The sequence below is a fragment of the Nycticebus coucang genome, chromosome 7 (assembly GCF_027406575.1).
Source record: "Nycticebus coucang isolate mNycCou1 chromosome 7, mNycCou1.pri, whole genome shotgun sequence".
In the NCBI taxonomy this organism is placed as follows: domain Eukaryota; kingdom Metazoa; phylum Chordata; class Mammalia; order Primates; family Lorisidae; genus Nycticebus; species Nycticebus coucang.
The window spans coordinates 102,699,401-102,716,187 of record NC_069786.1 but is presented as its reverse complement, the minus strand read 5'-3'; the positions used below and the strand labels follow the sequence as shown (position 1 = coordinate 102,716,187).

Sequence of the window (16,787 nt, the reverse complement as noted above, 5' to 3'; positions counted from 1 at the left end):
GGTGTCTGGGAACTGGATCACAGGGGTCTGGTGACTACTCTGGTGTGGCTTGCTCCAGTGCTGCGTGGAGTCAGGAGAAGCCACCCAGCCTATAAATCAGTCTGGGAAGGTTGATGCCTCCTTCCCCACCTTGTACCACTTCACACCCAGTCACTGATAGCCCTGCAGTTGGCTGACCCAGTTGCCTGTAGTGAATCCGTACTCTAGGAGTTTGTACCTGCCTGAATCACAAGGAAGTCTACCAGGCTGCTGCGCTCTGCCTCTCTCCAGCAGGAGGAGGTGAGGCCTGACAACCTCAGGCGCTAGATGAAGGTTGAGGGGTTTTCATTCAGGTCCAGTCTCGCCCCTGATTAATGTTACTGACAGAACAGAATAGAACAACTCTCCATTTCCCCTGCAGAAGAAAAGCTGAATTGAGTTCCAAATCAGCTTGTCTTTGCTCTTGTATTGTCTATAGGTTGACGATCCCCTGAGGGCCAGGTGCATCTTAGGTTTAGTAAAGCGGACCTCTGGGTCAGCCCTGCCCTGGGAGTTTCCCTGGTTTGCAAGTTGGAGTTGCCTCAGGCAAACTCAGAGTCTCTGGTTGCCCAGGGAGACAGGGGGTGTGGCTTCAGAATATTCTGTAGTGAGCCCTATTGCTAGCACAAGAGGGCTGCTGCCTTATGGCTCAGGCAACCGTTGCTCCGGTGTATCTCCCCTCCAGCCAACCATCCTCTCTCCACTCCCGTATCCCAGAGTCTGCACCGACCAGCTGCAGCCCAGCACTGTCTACACCCCTCGAGCAATTGCCCAAGTGTCTGGACCCCTGGGGGACAGGCCTCCAGACCTTGGAGCGAGAGCAGAGGGGAGTGCTGGAAGCCTGGGGTTGCAGGCAGAGAACACACACAGCTTTACACAGTTTTATGCCCGGCTGTATTGTCACCAAAAGATGGCTGTCACACTGTGCCTCAGGGAACTGCCAATCCGGTGCAGTCCCCTCTCCGCTGACTGACCGGGACTGGCCTCCAGACCCCAGTGTGAGCGAAGGGGAGTGCTGGGAGCTCAGAATTCCAGGTAGAGACTATATACAGTTTATACCGTTTTATGCCTGGCAGGAGGACGCCGTGGCACCCTACTAGGGGAGGTAGGTCCAGTTTTTAGAGGGTCTCTCCTGTGGAGTGTAGTGGGAGGACCTTTGAACTCTGCCTGGTTGTTTGTGGGGCACTCTGAGCCGTTCTCGTGTGGGAGGGGACTCCCGTCCGCTTTGTGATGGATTTTATACCTTTTGTTTGTATCCTTGTGGTCGCAGCTCGCCTCAGCGGGGTTGACGTGCGTTCTACAACCTTCTCTCTTAGTGCAGCTCAAATCCACCAGGTTACTTGCTGAATTTTTGTCTTTTAACTCTCCTTCTGAACGGGAGCCTCTGTGGAAAGCTGGCTTCAGTCAGCCATCTTGTCTCCTCCTCCCACTTCATATTTGTTAAGGGTAATACTCAATATGATGAGATCTCAATTATTAATATCTATGCACCCAAACAGAATGCACTCAATTTATAACAGAAACTCTAACAGACACGAGCAACTTGATTTCCTCCAGCTCCATAATAGTTGGAGATTTCAACACTGCTTTGGCAGTGTTGGATTGATCCTGCAATAAGAAGCTGAGCAAAGAAATTTTAGATTTAAACCTAACCATCCAACATTTGGATTTAGCAGACATCTACAGAACATTTCATCCCAACAAAACTGAATACACATACTTCTCATCAGCCCATGGAACATACTCCGAAATTGATCACATCTTAGGTCACAAGTCTAACCTCAGTAAATTTAGAGGAAGAGAAATTTTTCCTTGTGTCTTCTTGTACCACCATGGAATAAACATTGAACTCAGTAACAACAGAAATCTGCATACTCCTAAAAAAACATGGAAGTTAAATAACCTTATACTGAATGATAGCTGGGTCAGAGATGAAATTAAGAAGGAAATTGCCAAATTTTTGGAACAAAACGACAATGAAGACATGAATTATCAGAACCTCCAGGATACCGCAAAGGCAGTTCTAAGAGGGAAATTTATAGCACTGCAAGCCTTCCTCAAGAGAACAGAAAGAGAGGAAGTTAACAACTTAATGGGACATCTCGAGAAACTGGAAAAGGAAGAACATTCCAACCCCAAACCCAGTAGAAGAAAAGAAATAACCAAAATCAGAGCAGAATGAAATGAAATTGAAAACAAAAGAATTATACAACAGATCAATAAATCCAAAAGTTGGTTTTTTGAAAAGGTCAATAAAATAGATAAACCTTTGGCTAACCTAATCAGGGAAAAAAAGAGTAAAATCTCTAATCTCATCAATCAGAAACGACAAAGACGAAATAACAACAGACTCCTCAGAAATTCAAAAAATCCTTAATGAATATTACAACAAACTTTATTCTCAGAAATGTGAAAATCTGAAGAAAATTGACCGATACTTGGAAGCACGTCATCTTCCAAGACTTAGCAAGAATCAAGTGGAAATGTTGAACAGGCCTATATCAAGTTCTGAAATAGCATCAACCATACAAAACCTCCCAAAAAGAAAAGCCCGGGACCAGATTGCTTCAAGTCAGAATGCTACCAAACCTTTAAAAGGAATTACTACCTATATTACTGAACCTGTTCCAAAATGTAGAAAAAGAAGGAGGACTACCCAACACGTTCTATGAAGCAAACATCACCCTGATCCCCAAACCAGGAAAAGACCCAACATGAAAAGAAAATGATAGACCAATATCACTAATGAACATAGATGCAAAAATATTCAACAAGATCCTAACAAACAGAATCCAGCAACACATCAAACAAATTATACATCATGACCAAGTTGGTTTTCTCCAGGGTCTCAATGCTGGTTCAATATACATAAATCTAATTCAGCACATAAACAAATTAAAAAACAAAGACCATATGATTCTCTCAATCGATGCAGAAAATCTTTTGATAATATCCAGCATCCCTTTATGATCAGAACACTTAAGAAAATTGGTATAGAAGGGACATTTCTTAAACTGATAGAGACCATCTACAGCAAACCCACAGCCAATATCGTACTGAATGGAGTTAAACTGAAATCATTTCCACTCAGATCAGGAACCAGACAAGGGTGCCCATTGTCTCCACTGCTCTTTAACATTGTAATGGAAGCTTTAGCCACTGCAATTAGGAAAGAAAAGGTGATCAAGGGTATCGATCTAGGGTCAGAAGAGATCAAACTTTCGCTCTTCGCATATGATATGATTGTATATCTACTACAAAACTCTTAGAAGTGATCAAGGAATACAGCAGCATCTCAAGTTACAAAATCAACATTCATAAATTGGTAGCCTTTATATACACCAACAATAGTCAAGCTGAAAAAACAGTTAAGGACTGCATTCCATTCACAGTAGTGCCAAAGAAGATGAAATATTTGGGATTTTATCTAAAAAAGGATGTGAAAGATCTCTATAAAGAGAACTATGAAACTCTAGGAAAAGAAATAGCTGAAAATGTTAACAAATGGAAAAACATACCATGTTCATGGCTGGGAAGAATCAACATTGTTAAAATGTCCATATTACCCCAAAGCAATATATAATTTTAATGCAATCCCTATCAAATCTCCAGTGTCATACTTTAAAGATCTTGAAAAAACAATACTTCACTTTATATGGAATCAGAAAAAACCTCAAATAGCCAAGATATTACTCAGAAATGAAAACAAAGCAGGAGGAATCACGCTAACAGACCTCAGACTATACTACAATTTGATAGTGATCAAAACAGCATGGTACTGGCACAAAAAAGAGAAGTAGTAGTCTGGAACAGAGTAGAGAAGCAAGAGATGAAGCTAGCTGCTTACTGTTATTTGATCTTTGACAAGCCAATTAAAAACATTCAGCGGGGAAAAAAGTCCCTATTTAACAAATGGTGCTGGGTGAACTGGCTGGCAACCTGTAGAAGACTGAAACTGGACCCACACCTTTCACCATTAACTAAGATAGACTCTCCCTGGATTAAAGATTTAAACTTAAGACCTGAAACTATAAAAATACTAGAAGAGCGTGCAGGGAAAACCCTTGAGGAAATAGGCCTGGGCAAGTATTTTATGAGGAGGATCCCCCAGGCAATTGGAGCAGCTTCAAAAATACACTACTGGGACCTGATCAAACTAAAAAGCTTCTGCACAGCCAAGAACACAGTAAGTAAAGCAAGCAAACAGCCCTCAGAATGGGAGAAGATAGTTGCAGGTTATGTCTCCAACAAAGGTTTAATAAACAGAATCCACAGAGAACTCAAACATATAAGCAAGAAAAGAACAAGTGATCCCATCACAGGGTGGGCAAGGGACTTGAAGAGAAACTTCTCTGAAAAAGACAGGTGCACGGCCTACAGACATATGAAAAAATGCTCATCATCTTTAATCATCTGAGAAATGCAAATCAAAACTACTTTGAGATATCATCTAACTCCAGTAAGATGAGTCCATATCACAAAATCCCAAGACCAGAGATGTTGGCATGGATGTGGAGAAAAGGGAACACTTCTACACTGCTGGTGGGAATGCAAAGTAATACATTCGTTTTGGAAAGATGTTTGGAGAATACTTAGAGTTCTAAAAATAGATCTACCATTCAATCCTATAATTCCTCTACTAGACATATACCCAGAAGACCAAAAATCACATCATAACAAAGATATTTGTACCAGAATGTTTATTGCAGCCCAATTCATAATTGCTAAGTCATGGAAAAAGCCCAAGTGCCCATCGATCCATGAATGGATTAATAAATTGTGGTATATGTACACCATGGAATATTATGCAGCCTTAAAGAAAGATGGAGACTTTACCTCGTTCATGTTTACATGGATAGAGCTGGAACATATTCTTCTTAGTAAAGTATCTCAAGAATGGAAGAAAAAGTATCCAATGTACTCAGCCCTACTATAAAACTAATTTATGGCTTTCACATGAAAGCTATAACCCAGTTATAACCCAAGAATATGGGGAAGGGGGAAAGGGAGGGGAGAGAGGAGGGTGGTGGGTGGAGGGAGAGTGATTGGTGGGATTATACCTGCAGTCCATCTTACAAGGGTATATGTGAAATTTAGTAAATGTAGAATGTAAATGTCTTAACACAATAACTAAGAAAATGCCAGGAAGGCTATGTTAACCAGTGTGACGAAAATGTGTCAAACAGTCTATAAAACCAGTGTATGGTGCCCCATGATCGCATTCATGTACACAGCTATGATCTAATAAAAATTAAAAAAAATCAGAGAGTAACACTTACTAAGTTATGGTACAGTGTAGTTACAACACTACCATATCCTCAAAATAGTTATATTTTTATATGGGCGGGAGGGAGGAGTTTCTGTTTATTGGTTAAGGCCTGTAAGAAAATAAAATGGTAAGAACAAAGGCATCTTCAGTCTATCCTTTTCTCTGAGGTCTAAATTGCATTTAATATGATTCCAGCTGGAAACCAATCCCCTTTAGTATGCTGTTAATGATAAATAATTCTAAATTCCAAATAGGGATTGAGAAATCTCAGTGGGTAACAACTGTTTAAAATTCACAGTACATGTTTACCATTGTAATGAAAATGTTCTTACCACATATATAACATGCTGTTTATAGACAGAAACATATAATTTGCCTTTTATCTTAATAATTAAATCAATTATTCGCTTCAAATTAATTGTCAGATAAAACTGACAATAAAATAGAAGTCATTTAGGTACCATAGAGGATAAAAACCCATCAAAATTAAAATGTAAATATATCTTCTTTTCATGATACTAAAATCGAATTGAAGGGAAAGAGGAAATCTACCCAGAGGTAATTCGTGGATTAGAAAAGTGAATGAATGTATCAGTTGGCTGTTGCCACAGACATGCTGCATAACAAACTGTCTGAGAATTGTGATGTGTATAATCAAGTGTTTATATCTGGCTCACATATCTGCAAGTTGGCTGGGGTTTGGCTGATCTACGCTGGGCTCAGCAAGGCTTTTCTTCGAGCTATGAATTATGTGTACATCTGCTTTACATATCTCCCATTTTCCTCAGACCATGGACACTGAAGCATGTTTACTGCATGATGGAAGGAAGTAAAAATGAAAACCTTTCAAGAATTTGCTCACATAACTTCTGCTTTCTCATTGGCCAAATGGATTTACATGGCCAGGTCCACAGGCTACAATCAGAAAAGTACTCTCCAAATATCATGGGGCTGAGCTGAGAGTATGGTTATATAAGGCTATTCTTTGGAGTTGAGGAATTGAAACCAGTAATTCCATCCACCAAAGGAGAGCATTTTGGGGCAAGGTAGGGGGAATAGGAGATGTCAAGAGTTAGTGAAATGAAATAGGATTTATATTTCTCTGAATCATGTCTTTCCCTCTTTGGGGTGTTACATTTTGTATTTCAACATATATCCATTCTATAGTCTGAAACTTGGAGTAGCTTCTGAGTCTGTGATATCTTCTCATGGTAAAGAAATACGAAGCATAGATTTGGGAAGATTCAGTCCAGTTTCTTGAAGAGGATTGTTCAGGCAGCTCCAGATCCCTGACGTAATTGGCCTGGGCTGCTGAATGTTGCCGTTTATTTCATATGATTCTTCCTTGGTACTCATCTCTAGCTCCTCTCTGATGCTGTTTTATGTATCAGAAAGCAGGACCAGTGTATGGGAACAATTCCAATGGCCTTAATTCCTGTAAAATCAGTGTGTAATTACAAGAAGTTTAAAAGTTCAGCACACTTCCAATCAATATTTTGCTAGATGTAGGTTGAGCAGGACTTCTTTCTTCCCCGAACTAATAGGATCTTCATTTTCCAACAAAGTCAAGTATGCTTCAAAGAATAAACAGGGACTATCTCAGTTCAGTTCATGCCTAAGGAATTAATTTTTTTAATTAATCCATCACAGATCCATTTTTACTCGCTGACACATGAAAAAGGAAGGTACAATGAGGGGATGAACCATTTTAGTCAAGCATTTCCCTGATGGTGCAGACCTACAATTTTTATGATACTTAAAATCATACAAAAGGAAAAATCTTCATTTCGTGTATATGTGTATATATATCAAACACAGACATTATTTTCAATTCAAAAGAAATTTCACGGTGAAAGTATAAGAGAATAAAGAACTCTTTGCAGGGTAGTTCCAAATTCCTTAACTTTACATCTCAACAATATAAGTCATTTCTTCTTCAAAATAGTCCGATTTCATCTGTGGAGAAACAATGTACCCTTTCCTGAGCTCCCATTTTACTTTCTTTTCCCTATTCTGATGATTTTAATCACTTTCTTTCTATTCTTATAATGATTTTACCAGCTTGTTTTTTAACTCTGCTACACCACTGTGATCTCATCAAGGGCAGAAATTATGTTTAATTCCACTTTGAATCCCGTTTAGCATCTGGCAGAATACACGCATGCATCTCGTAAGTATTTGTTTGGAGATAACTTCATAAATTTTTTTCTTTGTGGCACTTCTCTCCTGCAATGCCCTTTAGAATTATTACCATTAAGAAGGGGGGAAAAAACAAACAAACAAACCAGGGACAGCTGCACATATATGCCTGGTATCTTAACTATAGAAATCATAGTTTTTAACACTTATAACCTAAACTTTCCAGTGTATTTGTTAAGATAACTGAGATTAATCAAATTTTACATTTTAGATGGAATTCTCTCTGACTAAATTCATGCTCCCCTTCTGCCCCACTGTACCACCGACTGGCAAACTCTTACTAATCACAGCCCACCTTCATTGTCACCTGCTCTCTGTGGCAGGCATGCACCTAGGTCTTCACAGCACTCTACATAAAGCATAGCACTAATTATATTATGTTACGATTATTTATTATTACATAAATCTTTAAGGACTTCAAAGGCACTAGAGGCTGCTCCATTTTTATATTCATGTCACTATCCCCCATCCCAACACATTCCTAAAAACAAGTGTATGGAATATATTATTTAAGGGACATTGTTGACAATTTCCCTTCAGTTATTTCTTCCATTTGAGCTCCGTTATGAGCCATGTTTTCATTAAAAGATGCCACAAAGGATGTAAAGTCTCCATTTTTTTAATGGCTGAATAGTATTCCATGGTGTACACATTATTCTTAGTAAAGCTTTACAAGAATGGAGAAGCATGAATCCCATGTACTCAATTTTGATACGAGAACAATTAAGGACACAGTGGGTGTGGGGGAAGGGGAGAACAGAGAGAGAAAGAAGGAGGGGGGTGGGGAAAGGAGGAGCAGAGAGAGGGAAGGAGGGAGGTGGGGGTGGGACTTTGGTGTGTACCACATCTTTTGGGGGTAAGTGGGACTTTGCCTAACAAATGCAATCAATGTAATCTGGTTTCTTGTACCCTCAATGAATCCCCAAAAATAAAAAAATAATAATAAAAAGACAAAAAAAATGCAAAAAGAAGTCTAGTTTAGGCCTTTAAAGTTAAAGGTCTTAAAATCATCAATTAATTGGATACATTGAATCCATATATAATTTGAAGCATTAAATTATTGATTCTTTTTTTTCAAGTTTCAAATATTTTATTTTCTTATTCATACAGTATGAAGTTTTCTAAAGATCGCACAACATGACGTATCATGCAGAAGAAAAACTAAACATAAACCACCCCTCCCCTACCCAACCCCTCCCCTACCCAACCCAAATAATTCTTATTAAATAACAATTACCTATGATGATCAAATTATTGAATGCACAATTTTATAATTTTAAATTAAACGTGATATTAAACTCAAAAACAGTAGACATTTATGAAATTAAAATTATATAGACCTTTTATATAAAAAAAAGATGGTTCACAAATTTCCAGTGAAGTTTTGTCATTTTGTAACATATACCACCTCCTAAGCTGGTAGTAGGTTTGGTAGAAAGAAGATTCACTATCAGCACCATATCATCATCAAATGGTTTGTTGGAATATTGGGTAATACATTTGGGATATCTACAGCAACAGAATAATCCCCCTTTTTCCATTCTTCTAATAGTGCTAAGCATAATCACAACGTTTTTGCACTTTGGTACCCATGAAGGGCTGAGCTATGCTAGAAAATAGCTTGCAAATGTTTCTAAGATCTTGCATTTACTTTGGCTCAGCTGATCACCATATCCGCCCTTGAGTTTTGATATGGGTGGAGTAAATCTGTCATTCACTTCTGTTTTATTATGACAGCTGGTCCTGTTTGGCAACTACCCTGTTCAAATGAACCCACCAGAAAGCAACTTTTTCATATTTAAAACTGAGGCTATATCTACAACAACACCTAAACGGTTGATAGAAAAATTTAAATTCACTCAATGAGAAAACTCATTTGTTCTAAATAAAACTGAAAAGCATAATACAAGTTGCTCTAACAGTTTTTTGTTTGTTTGTAAGTAAAGGAATTGAGCAGCAGTCTGTGCACAAGCACCGAGGAAAACATTCTTAATAGAGTATCTTCCAGTCTTTGTCCTCTCAAAACCATTGCACATTAGGTATAGATAATCCAGAATATTCTTTATACTCTATTTGACGTGAAAGAAGAACCAAACTCATAATTTACATATGTTAATGAATGACAAAGGGACACCTGACCAATTATTTTCTTATCAAGGCACATCTCAATCTCAGCCTTTGTCTCCGTGGATAGAGAGATCATCCCATTATCTTAGCCACATCAAAACTAGGGCATTGCTAAACAAATACGTGTGATTTACAAAAGCAGCCATATTTTAGTGATACAAAGCAAGTGATCTATGTTTAATGAGGACCATATATGTTCAGATGCCTCTTCAACAATTTTTTCCCCCTACTCAATTGTAGAAGAAAAACTCAACCTACCAAAATGAGCTGAGCCATACCCAAAGAATAAGCAAGTTCTAAATTTATCAGTGAGTATGAATCATTTATTAAAATATTATAAATCAACACAATATGCATTATTATAAATCATTCTTTAGCTTATCAGTATAATTTGTACTTTGTCTAGATCTCTAACTTCTAACAAAAAACTCTATATTAGTAAAAAATTCAGCTGCAATTTCCTAAGAAATATTAATAGTGTTGTAAGAACATGGTATATGAACAATACTTTTTTTTTTCTAGCATCCTATTAGGATAATCTCTCACATTCTCTTAAAGAGAAACAGATTTGGAAACTTAAAAAAAATGGAATGGTCTTCCTTTTATTTTCTTCACTCTCTGGACTATGGTAATTAACGTCTACTCAATACCATGCTCAATCATCTGTCTCCCCCGGGACTGTACTTTCAATTAAACCTTTTATTTCATCCAAGACTGCCTTATTCTCATTGACCACTGCGCTTTTTATCTGTGGATTTATGATAATCTAATGCACATCTCCTCACAGGCAGAATGGCCTCATACATCCTTATTGTTCTTATACAAGAAGAGAAGTGAAAAACAAAATTAGCTCCTGAGGAAGCCAGGAAGGAAACGGCATTTGTTTAACACAGCAAGAGGCCTTTCACTACCTGCGTGGTGGCCTTGACCAGTGCGCTGCCCTGGCCTCTCAATGTGCTGGCTGCCCCTTGCCTCGCTGCCGTTTCTGATAAGAGATGCCAACTCCCCTGAGAGCTATTGAGAGCTGCTGCGCAATCTTTGGGTTATATTTTCAAAGGTTTGAGAAGGAAGGAAGACATTTACATGTGATCACTATTCTTTTCTGCAAGAAACCCTACAGGTTAAAGAGGAATCTCTGAACTGCTTTCTGACAACAAAGGCTTGGATTTTTAAAAAGTAAGCCACTAGCTTGTTTGTAGCTTTTTGCCCCTACTTACTTTCCTGCTAGGACACACATGATTTGGTTTCTGTTTTAGAAATACACAAATAACAGTGACATGTTATTAAGTTAACCACTATGAAAAATTACACATTTTTTTTGGGCAATCATATTCAGTTATGCAGCTGCTGACAAAGCTCGATCTAGTGTCCTTCTATCTCTCTAGGATACAACAAATAAGTCACTATTATGGATATCGCAAACATGAACAGATTCAGTAGCCTTCATCATTGTTTAATTTCCCTGCATGCCAACGTAGCACATAAAATTATCAAGTTAGTAATTGCATTAATATTTATTTACATCGTTTATTGTCAACGACATGTCTAGTACCAAAGAGGAATTGAGGTGGTTTGCATTAATAATTACATTGAAAATATCTGCCAAGTTTTCAACAAGTTGCTAGTGTTGACATAGTCATATTTTTCTAATAGAATACAGAACCCATAGATTTTTTTCCTATATTAAAGATGGCCAAAACCTTAATGAATAATGTTTGTAATTCACTTCCTTTTTTTTATGTGTAATGGAAACAAGCTTTAAATAGATGATGATTGTGGGTACAGAAAAGGCAGTTTCTAGTTACAAAGCAGGTTGCATGCCATAAGTCTGTCTGCAAACTTGCTACTTGGAATTTGAGGCTTTTTTTTTCTTCAAAAGGAATACTGGTAAATTTTGCCTAGGTATCTCTTTGTCAACAGGATTTATCTACTCCTTGGTATTGCCAACACATGTCAGTAATTAATCATTTATATGCCATTGGATGAGATATATTTACCAGTGTTCTATGGGAAAATGCACCTAATTTCCAAATTAGGAAGGGAGGAACATATTTCCTTCTGAGCTGGCTATAGGACTGAAGGCCCTTATGGTACCCACAGCAGTAGTGGCGTCAGTAGAGGGTGGGAGGAAGAGCTCCATCTGTGCTTACTACTATGGCAACAAGCGTTGCCATGGCACAGGCCGAAGAGGTGGCCATAAGAAAGATACTCTTAGCAATTTGTTATCTCTACACTTACTTAGAAGGAGGCACTCTTTAGGTCAAATGCTCCCCAGGCATTCTGAACTGTGCAGCAGACAAACACTCAGAGGAGTGTTTCTGCTGCCCATTCATATATACAGATCATTCATAATTCAAGCTCTGTCTGTACGGAGTGTCATGCCAAGATCTGATGCACAGAAATTCAGAGGGTAGAATCTTGGAATAGAAAGGGATCTGAGGAGACAATTTAATTCATAGTCCTTCCTTTTTATAGATAGGGAAATTCTTCCTTCTGTTTACTATCAAATTATTTTTTTTGTAATCTAATTTTAGTATTTATTATTTTATCATTATCTATACCATCCAACTTCTAGTCTCTAACCTCATTTAAGACTATGGGTTTCTAAAAGCATAAATCTCTACATGGGGTGAAGAAGACAGACCTGTCTCACCTACAGAGACGGGTATGTAGCACAGGGAGAGAAATATATGTGTATATCAAGAATGGCATGGTTAGGCTCGGCACCTGTAGCTCAAGCGGCTAAGGTGCCAGCCACATACACCAGAGCTGGCGGGTTCAAATCCAGCCTGGGCCTGCCAAACAACAGTGATGATTACAACCAAAAAAATAGCTGGGCATTGTGGCAGGTGACTGTAGTCCCAGCTACTTGGGAGGCTGAGGCAAGTGAAAGAATGGCATTGTTAAAAGTGTTACTAAAGAACAAAGTAGGGGAAAGGAGCATGTCTTATTTTCTTTTGCATTTCTAGTGCTATATTTGCATAGAGAAAGCACCTGGCAAAGATTATGTGAATGGAAATAACATAAAACCCAAGAAATTAAAGGATTGTTCCAAATTTGACCATTCAGTGGCAGTCCTGGGAGAAGGACTCCAGTCTCACATCCTAGACCAATACTCATTCTGTTATAAAGCAGTGTACTCTCCAACGTCCCTAACCTAATCTGATGTGGAAGATTGTAACAATGTTGGCCCCACAAATTACATCTCCTTGAAGTGTGAGTCTTTGCTCTTTTCACTCAAAAGGAAATCTATTCCCTTGTTCCCTGAGTTTTGACTGGCTCGTGACTTGCCCTGACCAAATGGATGAGGCAGATGTGATACTGTGCAGCTTCCAAATCTGAGCCTCAGGAGCCTCGTGGCTTCTGCTGGCCTGAGAATGTGGTGTGAGGACTCTGGACTAGACTTCCACAGGGCAAGAAGACACATGACAAGGGACCATGCTGTTTCACTTGACTTCACACCCAGCATCAACTGAAAGACCTGTGAGCAAGGCCACCGTGGGCCTTCCAGCCTTACAGATGCTCCAGGTGGATAAGCCCAAATGTAACCAGCAGAGGAACCATTCATAGAACCCACTCGGAGAAATAACACATCAACATTTTAAGACTAAAAATTTGGAGGTTGTTTCTTAAACAGCCACAGATAACTAAAATACAGAACTTCTAAAAGAGGACATCAATTAGATGTCAAATTCACATACGATGGATTGTGTGTATTAGCTCTAGAAAGGGTCTCGTTACAGACTTGCAAAGGCAGTATAAGTAGTCAACAATATTATCATTACAAACAAAATATTTCTTTCTACTCGTCTTCTTCCCTTTCCTCACTTTTCTTTCTTGCCTTTGGAAAGGTGTTTATAATTCATTCATTCTTCATATCCCTGGAAGTCCCCCACCCCTTCTTTGAACTTAGTATCCAGGGACCAACCAAAGTTCTACATCATAAATAAAATCTTTCATGATTTTAAAGTCCCCCTAAAGCCCTTTAACTTTTAAAGGATTTTGATTCCTTTCTTTCTGTAACTGCTACCTCACTGTTAACCTCTCAGCTTCCTTAACCATATGCAATTATTTTCCTTCCATTAGCTTTTCCCACAGATGCCGGGTACTGTGCCATGTTCTTAAATCGTTTCTCTAATTGCACTTAGCATTGTCTGCAAAGTCCTGGAGTTCAGGGACCATGTTTAAGTGCATTTTAGAATGCTCAATGCATAGCACAGCATCTAGCAGAAATAAATAATAAATATTAGATCAGTTAAACTGGTGTTCAGTAAATATTTGTGGAACAACTGGGTCCTCTTATCTCTAACGTGGACCCGGCAAAAGAGGGAAATGGAGACTTAGGAAAGATGATCGTCCTGAGCATCAACGTCTCGTTTGCATATTACAGAAGAGAAGCATTTGGTTTTAGGAAGACGGAGTGAAGGTAAATCATGAATAAGATGTTTCGGTTGGACATTCCTGTGTTTTGCCATTTTGGATTTGTTTTCTTTTTTTGTTCATTTGTTTCTGTTTGTTTTTCTCCTCTAGGGGGAAGTCAAGGGTCTAAACATAAAATATATAGGTGCTGGGAAGCCCAGAAGTGAGAGAATCGGCCCTTTCAAGTCCATAACTCACCTGCAGGGTACTGAGGCAGACAGGTCCATAAGCAGGAGCCACAGTAGTTATGGAGTGAATGATTAGTGAAAGGAGCTTTGCTGTCCTGGGAGCTGATGTTTTTCTCCATTCTATTACCGTTACCTCCATCTTCATTACCGCCTGGCATTTTAATGTCATTTAACGTAATGTGCTATTGCCTTCATCACAACTTACTATTTTAACATAAAGTAGAAATAAATACATTCTGTATTGAGAGATAACATACAGAGTGTTATTTGCTTCCAGAAAGGCAGGATGAGAGGTCAGAGGCAAGAAAGGAAAGAAAAGGAGAGAGGAAGAAAAAGGAAAGAAAAGAAAGAGAAAATATGGGAAAATTGAAACAACATTTCAAGGTGTTAATCCTTACTTAGGGCCTAAGCCACTAAGAAATGCAAAGAATTAATTACGGAAAGACTAGGTGATAAAAGTCCTTCATATAACTCAATAAGTGGCTAGGAAATGTAATTGAACTCGTTTATAATTGAATATCCTGCCATGGAGACAGATTTGAAGAAGGGCAAACTTAAAGAGACATAACAATATTAAATGTTCTTTTCTCTTTTAAACATTTGGGATAAAACATTCTTTTTCTTTAAGAGAGAACTGGGGCTGTGGTGGGACTTCCTTTAGGCAGCAAGGAGAAATAAACAGTACGTGCTTGTTACTTGGGCATCTTAATTTAAATAATTATGATATCTTAAAGAGAAATGCATCTTAACCCCTGCGATGCTTTATTGTATCTGACAAGTTCAGTGAAAGGCCACCCAGCTGCTGGTGCATTATGTGTTGTATATTCTGCACACTCATTAAAAATAATGAGAATATATTTAAAAGTCGTTGCCCAGAGAATCTTTGGGGACGGAGCATTGGAGGCGGTAAGTAGCAACAGATTGTTATTTAAGTGTCTATCTCTGTTTTACCGGCCCTTAGGAAAAAAAAAAATAGTGATTGTAAGTTGATATTCTTTAATGATAAAGATCACACATTTTCCTGGAAAAACAGGCAGACGAATATGTCCAGACCTTGAAGAAGGAAATGGACGGCAGCACAGTTTCACATGGATGCTATTTACTTTGGTAACAGCTGGAAAAGTCAGCCATAATCAATTAAGGCAGTATTTTTTTCCCCTAATCTTTAAATATCCTTTCCAAAATGAATACATTTCCTTATCTTACACCGAATGTACCTTAGCAAATGTACTGATCACAGGCATAGAGGCAATTAAGCAAATCAAGGTCATCCCCCGAGTTTTGTAACCCACTTCTTGCCCAGCTGCTCCCCATCAACAGCTGGCATAAATTACTGGTAACATTTGGCTAACTGGATGATAAGAAGGATATAGTCAGTGGTTGGTCACAATATTACTTTTCCTGAGCTGTTTAAACATGAATATTTAGCACAATTTTTCTTTTCCTCTAGCCTCTGGAAGTCTAATCATGGCCAGAGTGGCCACTAATAAGGCATATGTCTTGTGCCATGAAAATAGGGCTGAATCTCATAGCTCTTCCTCGTAAACTTTCCTAGACAATGTAATTAGGCCCCCATCTTCTGAAATGTCACGAGCTGTTTCTTTAGAGCATAGACTTTTCATTCTTCCATTGCCTTCCTTTCTCCAACGAAACCAGTCTTGTGATAAAAGTCTTTGAGTATTTACATTCTGGCACCTGGAAGCCATCTGACCTGGCAAGATAGCCCACACTTCCTCCATCTGTTTTAATAATGCTGAACCACAGCATTTATCATCATTGATTTTATCAAGACTAGATCTTGCTGATAAGTTCAGTAAGATTCTTTCAGGTGTAAGCACTTCTTGGGGAGTAGCAAATGACTACTAATCCTCGAGCCTGTGGGTTATTGAGCATATTCAAAATGCTGGCAAAGATGAAGGACCCAGTCTCTTAGCACAGACCACAAGTGAGGGAAGGGGCAGGGTTTGCCTCAGTGAGGTGGAAGTTTTGCTTAAAAAAATGTTTATGAGTTTCGACAGACAATGTGAAGTTTGCTAAGGGGCAATGTCTTTGTGCCTCATTTTCCCGCACTTTAACATCAGATAAAGCATTGCTTTGTTGGGAGTCTGGAACTCTCCAACATGAGTTTCACCACAGTAGGATGGTGGATTATGCTCCATGTCAGGGGTCAACGGAAACATACCTTCCCCTTCAGCATCCAGTGGAGTTATGAAGAGAAGAAGGGAAACAGGTATAACTGAAAACAAGTAACAATAACCCCAGTTCCCAAGCCTCTCAACAGTACCTCCCCCTTTGGTATGCTTCTGAATCAGCAAGTTACAGGGTGGCACCTAATGAATTTGGAGCACAATCAAATTGAGTGTAGAAATTTTAAAACACAATCAAGTTGGGCCTGAAAAAGTTAAGTACAACTGGGTGGGTGGGTGGGGTGCCTAAATGAATCAGGTGTAACTAGGTTGGGTAACTGCATTGCACTCAGAACTGGCTCTTTGCCAAAACGAGGGGCCTATGGCCAAAAAGGCACAGCTCAACTGGGCTTGAAATTTTCACAGAATATTTTTCAAAGA

General features: G+C 38.8%; 1 protein-coding gene across 2 annotated transcripts in view; it reads right to left on the bottom strand.

Annotated features, from left to right (window-relative positions):
• The window catches only part of PARD3B (par-3 family cell polarity regulator beta), a 1,103,837-nt gene that overhangs the window by 508,964 nt on the left and 578,086 nt on the right, over positions 1-16,787 (bottom strand). The gene's annotated exons all lie outside the window — the stretch shown is intronic.